Source organism: Dasypus novemcinctus, chromosome 20 (genome assembly GCF_030445035.2).
Source record: "Dasypus novemcinctus isolate mDasNov1 chromosome 20, mDasNov1.1.hap2, whole genome shotgun sequence".
Lineage (NCBI taxonomy): Eukaryota > Metazoa > Chordata > Mammalia > Cingulata > Dasypodidae > Dasypus > Dasypus novemcinctus.
In genome coordinates, this window is record NC_080692.1 from 38,194,399 (window position 1) to 38,201,550 (window position 7,152).

Here is a 7,152-nt window from a genome sequence, read left to right on the forward strand (position 1 = left end):
ATGTGCCCGTCTACGTGAAAGGTGAGGTGAGTACATGGAGGCCGCACTGGCTACCAGCTGGCCTGTGTTGGCTTAGCGTAGCTCCGGTACATTCTGGAGCTCTCTCTGAGGGAGAGGGTGGATCCTGAGGTAAATACTGAGGATGGGAAAGAATGAGTTCATTATATAAATAATAGTTGCAAGCCAGATGTTCATAGCTTGGGTATACCTTACTAGCCTGAGGCAGCTGTACAATGCATTTTGAGCTAGTTTTCATATCCTCGGGGGCCTTGCTATCAAATTCCAAAATTACTCCCTCTCCTCAGACAGCTTTCTTCACAACTGCTGAAAAAAGAAACTGTTAGGAAAGTCTCGCATTGAGGAAATTTTGGTAAAGCGAGTTACATGCAAACAGGAAGAGAGAGCGAATTAAGCAATCCAGATAATTATTGTCATGAATGCTGGATGTATAAAAAAGAGAAAGTAATTTGCTTTTCAGTATTTATACTGCAGTACATAAAATGAAAATAAGAATGCCATGGAGCTAATTTTTTAACAAACAAAATAGGCTTTTAGCTGCTCAGATGCCGTAAAAATCAAAAGGACAAATGTGATTTAAACTTGCTTTACTGAAGCAAATTTTCACAACCTGGTATTTAAATTGAGCTTAGGGGCACTGAAATAATCCCACAGGCATGTAAAATCTGACACTATATCTGCATCTAAATATTCTGCTCTGGGATTTGGAATCCTAATCGGCAACCTGGGAAAACCCTATTACTTACACTTGCTCAAATAGTCTCTAATTAGTTCTTCTGACCCTCTTGTATACTAATAAATGGCCCATTACAGAACATTAAAACTGAATTCTTTCCATTAAAAATGATTTCCTTGCTAGTGAGCGCGATCTCAGTATAATGTACAATGTTGGTTAACATTCGAAAGTTCTAATGTACAGTGAATATTTTCCAGTATGAAAAGATTGTAGCACTAATTAGGCTTTCTTGTTCAGTCAATTAGCTGAGAGGGAGATGAATCTTCCTACAGTGATCTAAATATTGCTTATAGTCTTAGTTTGTTTTGGGTCTATTACTTTTGATCTAAAGAGCTGAAGACTCTAATGTGAAATTGTATAACAAGCCTTGGAAAACTATGAGCCTAGGGAGACATTTAGATCACCTCATCAGGCCAATTTTCAAGTTTCATTTGGTTAGTGGTCTGAAGAGGCTGATGCAATGGGAACTTCTTTTGGGATTCCAGCACACATCCCCCAGCTCATCCCAGGCTCTGGCCCCCGGAAACCTAGCACAGTGTCACATGTAGTAGGTATCCAGTGATGACATGTTGGATTAATATTGTAATAAACTTCTAAGTGGTTGGTAATTATAAATTTCTGAGAAGCACCTAGATGTGCCCAACACTGTGAATAAGCCCTAAGGAAATTGTAAAAGACACATTAAATGTAGTTCCATGAGACAGTATTATGGGGGAAATATGATGTCTATATTTGGAATTTCCATTTTTATTCTCAGACCACCCCAGGAGAAGATACCATTTGCTTGTTCAGTTAGTTCTAGAAAGGCGTATTGGATAAGCTGAGAGTGGCTGAATTACTTTCCTTAAGGAAAGGGAAGACTTACAGGAAAAGCTTGTAATGGAGGGGCAGGGCACTAGCAAAAGTGGCCAGTGAGTGGAGTGAGGAAGGCCAGTGTGATGAAGAGGTATGAGGGTGGGGTTTAGGGAGCAAAGGGAGGAGCTAATCAGGGCTAAGGAGAAATATTTAATGAAATTTTTTAGACACTCCTGCTCTGTAATGTGTAAGGCAACCAAATTCATTGTCTTTCCAAGAAAACATTGGTAAAAATATCTTTCTTCAAAGCTTTTGGAATCAGATGTGTTGGGAGATTTGGAAAAAGATGATGGCCTGAGCCTCAGTAGGTTTACACTGTTGAAAGAAACAGGGCAGCATATATCTAAGTGCTTATTTATAAAGAATGAACTCTAAGTATAGTGGTTTTTCTAGAAGCCAAAATTAGGACACATCGTTTAAAAATATGACTGTAGTTATTTAGTAGTTGGATAGACTATCTTAGATTGGGACTATCCCAGAAAACATAGGCCAGAGGTTCCCTAACTTTGCCTACTTTCAGGAGGAGAGCAGGAGGTTGGGGAAAGTTGTAATACCAACAATTATAACTTTTCCCCCTGAATTGCTATGGTGGGAATCTTATTCATTGTACTCATATTTATTGAGCAGCATGTATTTGCTGGGGACCCTTCTAGGTTTGCACCCATGGATAAAGCACCATCACTGCCTTCCAAAATAGCATGGCCAAATGGAAGAGAGAGATGTATACACACAAATATTACAGTAAAATGAAATAAGCATCACAGTAACTGGTATTGCATGTTTAGCATAATATTGAGCCCATCTCCCTGCTGAACTCGTCTTTGCCTACCCAGGTGGAAAGACAAGAACTCTTAAGACTGGCTAGGGATAGCAGGTGAGGTAAAGGAATTGGTGAAAAATGTTGACTAAATGGAAACGTACAAGGGATAGGAGTAGATGCAAGAAAGCTGAGATATTTGTTGAAAAGTATGAGGTTCTGTAGAGGTTTGGGAACTTGGTTTAAGTTTCCTATGCTGTTCAAAGCAAATACTATGAAATCACTTGGGTTAAACAATGGGAATTTATTTACTCATGTTTGTTTTTTAAAAAGATTTACTTTTATTTATTTCTCTTTTCCTCCCACCCCACCCCCTGTTGTTCATTTTCCGTGTGTTCTTCTGTGTCCCCTTGCATTCTTGTCAGGCAGTACCAGGAATCTGTGTCTCTTTTTGTTGTGTCAGCTCTCCGCGTGTGTGACACCACTTCTGGGCAGACTGTACTTTTTTCACATGGGTCAGCTCTCCTTGCGAGGCGCACTCCTTGTGTGTGGGGCATCCCTACGCTGGGGGCACCCCTGCATGGCATGGCACTCCTTGCATGTGGCAGCACTGCATGTGGGCCAGTTCACCACATGGGTCAGGAGGCCCTTTGTATTGAACCCTGGACCTCCTATATGGTAGGTAGACACTCTATCAGTTGAGCCACATCCACTTCCTTACTCATGGTTTTGAGGCTGGGAGAATGTCCAAATCAAGGCATCATTAAGGTGATGTTTTCTTCCTAGAGACCGGCTGCCAGCAATCCTAGGCTCCTCTGTCACATGGCAAGATACATGGCGGTGTCTGCTGGTCTCTACCTTCTCTTCTGAATTTCACTGATTTTAAATTCTTGTGTCTTTGGTTTTCTCTTTGTCTGAATTTCATTTTCTTATAGAGGACTTCAGTAAGAGGATTAAGACCCATTCTGACTGAGGTGGGTTACACTTTAACTGATATATACTCTCATCAAGAAGTCCTACTTACATTGGGTTCACAACCATAGTAATGGATTACATTTGAGAACATGATTTTCTGGGGAATATATAGCCTCAAACTATTCCAGCTGGTATCCTGATATAAGAGCTTCCAAATTGCTGGCCCTATTTTCAGTCTGAGGATGCAATTTGTAAATGAATCTCCTTTAAAATACAGCACATCTATGCCCTCTGCTCAAAGGTCTCTCAACTGCTCAGGAAAATGAGCCCAGATTCCTTATTCTGACACTTCACACCTTCTACAGTTTGGCCCCAACATATAATTTTGACCTATTAAAATAGCATTTGATTTGGTTCAACAACATAAGGTTTGTCTCTCTCAACTTCTCCACAAATATTCAACTTTAGTGATGCTTGACTTCTTTATTGCCTCTCTGTATTTTCCAAAATCCCTGCTCATTGGTGAAAGCCCTTTTCTACTACTGCTCCTCTCCAAAGTTCCTCTTGAACCATATCACCCCCACATGGTGTATGATTTCTTCCTCATCTGAAAACATACCCTGATTTATTTCTCTTATGGTATATTTTCTCTTAGGTTATAATTATTTATACACACATATGTTTACATAAACACTCTTGATTATAAGGGATTCTTATAGTACTCAATTTTTGGTCTTTCCTCTCACTCCTTTTACTCAAAGGAACTACCATAGCGTAAGACCCTGAATAATTTTCATAAAGAGCAAAATTGAGTGCTTTGTGGAGTTGACAGTGAGAGACTGAAAGTCCAGAATGGAAGTGCAGGAGAGGTGCTGAGTTGTGATCAGCTGGGAGGATCGATTGGAGAATCTCTCTCTCCATCTCTCTCTGTGTTTTGTGGGTCTTAATATTTAAATGGAGATCAGGAAATCTATGCTTAAAGCATTAATAGCTTGGACTATTCAAAACCATTTTACTCTCCTTGTTTATTGTGTAATGAGATAGACAGCCTCATTTAAACATAGTGAATAATGCAAAAAGTCTTTGTTCAGTATTCCAATCGACAATTTTCAAAAGAGTTTCAATTAGTGAATATAAAGTATTTTCATTGCCAGTTCTTTCTAAGAACAAATTTGACCTTAAAGATTTTGTCCCCTACTTACATGATAAAATTTTGCTATATTTTTAATAACAAATATTTTGGGTGGAGCAGAATATCTGTGGATACAGGTAGAAAAGTTGAATTCAGTACTTGTATAATAAAAGGTAAGTATCAATAAAATAAAAGGAAAGATACATATGAAATAAAACATCACATAACATACAAATAAATGGTGCTTATCTACATTGGCTAACTTATTTCCAGCTATAGCAAGTTTGCTACTCAGAATATTCTCCTTATACCCATAGGAAATAAGGATTTTTCTTCCAGACATTGACACTGAGGCCCAGAATGACCATGTAATAGGCTTTCATTTTCTTCCTCTCTTGCTCTAGCTTTTGCTTTCCTTCTCTTAATCATTTAAAGAAATGGAAGTCACTGCTCTATAATCTTCCTGTATTCCATACTTGTGTTCTACTCTATTTGTTAGTCAACTCTCTCAGTTTTGCTAGGTTACTATCACAAATACTAAAATCTGGGTTTGACTTTAACAATAGGAACTTAATGGCTCATGATTTCTGAGACCAGAGGTCCAAATCAAGGCTTTGGCTATAAAGTTTGCTTCTTACCAGGGTCAGTAGTACTCTAGCTGGCCAGCAATCCTGTGTTGCCTTGGCTTTTCTGTTATACAATGATGTCCGTTCCTTCCTCTTCCAGGTTCCCACAGCCTCTGGCTTCCAGCTCCTCCCTATGGCTTTCTCTTACTATTTCTGAATTCCTTCTATTTATAGAAGACTCCAGTAACCTGGATTAAGGCCCACCTTCATTCAGGTGGGCCACACCTTAATGAAAACAACACCTTAAAAGATCCTGTTTCCAGTGGGTCCATACCCACCAGCTCCAAGACCAAGAACATATCCTCCTTGAGGCACACAATTCAATCTACCACAACCTTTTAACCCCAGGTCCTATGCTAAAATAGTGAGTTGTTCAGATGCAGATACTCTTATCTAATACTTTGATAAAACTTACTTTGTCTTGATTCCTCCCATTTTTTCTGCTATATATAATGTTATTATTGATCTTAATCTATGCCTTATATCAATATTATTGCCCCATTTTTTTTTTTGATAAGAAGACTGAAGTCCAGACAATTTATGATATTTGCCCAAAGTCACTGGGATTCCAACCCAGACCACTGAAGTCCTATGCTTTTTCTATTACATCATGTTGCATTCTCTGAATAGTTGTCACTTTGACTTGGGTCTTAAGTATCAGACTGTTGATGCACATTTATTGGGAAACACAAAAGAGGAAATGACTTATTCTCTCTGGGCATCATGGATGGTTTTATTGAGAAGCAATAATTTGTTAGGGAATCTTGCTTGAAGGGTTGGAATCTATCAGATATAGGCAGATTGCTGGTGGGAGGAGGGAATTCCAGGTCAAAGGAACAACATGCCCTACATTCACAGGTGTGTGTGTATGGAGGGGTGGTGCACAGTAGGTTAGGAAAAAGTACATAGTGTAGGGAAAAGGTCTGACATGATTGCAGGAGATACAGATGTTCTGGCATGTTTTAGTAAAGTTTATAGCAGATTAAGATATTTTAGGAAAACAGTTCTGACCATAAGGAAAGACTTGAAGGGAGGTCATTGTAATGGGTTCTTGTACTGGACCTAGTTTATGCATCATCCCAGGCTCACTCAGTTCCATTTATCCCCTAACCCAGGCCTCAGCGACTTTGTCCCCCTGTCTGGCCAGTGCAACCCCAGCAATGTCTCTCACCAGGCCTGTTAGCCTCTACCACAGCCATAGCCATCTCATTTCCTAACAAGAACAATTGCCTCAGCTTCCTCTGGAGCAAGAACTTCCGTTGGCACAAGCTTCACACAACTACCATAGTGGGAACTGTGAGAGGTCAAACACAACTATGCATGGGGACTTTAACTCTCCTAGCAGCTGCCCAGAGAGATCCAGTTACCTCTGACAACAGAGAAGTACAAGGGAGTTAACACTCCAGGGATTTGGGCCAATTATACATAGTCAATAGGGAAAAGTCAGCAGATAAATGGCTTCCTCTTTGGGGCAAGTTCTGAGTGGAGATGCTATTCAGCTTTGCCCATCAGTTTTGTTCTTAGATTTTGCAACTAGCTTATCTTAAATTTGTGTTGTTTCCTCCACTCCTGCACTTCCCTTTTTCAGACTCCTACTTCCCTGTCCCACCGAACCACCCCAACTCCACCAAACAAAATGAAATACCAGCATGCATGCTTTGGCTCAGGGTCTGAGATAGGCTAAAACAATTATATAAGGAGTGACTGTAGCAAGCTGACTCTTGGGTTGGAATTTTGATGTTGAATTGCCCACTGGTCTGAAGGTAATAAGGATCCCTGATATGCAGTGGCATCACAGTTACTAGAGCTTACATGTCATTGTCAAAGGCAATTTCCTCAGTTGATTGTAGACTTAATCTCATCAACTATAAGTGCAGTCAACTTACTGGTCATTTAAGTCCACAAAATATTCTCACAGTAACAATCAGACCAATGCTTGCTTGACCAAACCACTGGGCACTGTAGCCTGACCAATGTGACATATGAAATGAAATAGCACAGAGGCCTTTGATAAAAGAAAATACTAGGCTCAGGGCACCTACTTCATGAAAGCCAGTGGCAGTTTTACAGGAGAGAGCATCGCAAGCAGCCATATGGCAGGCTGTGCTGGAAA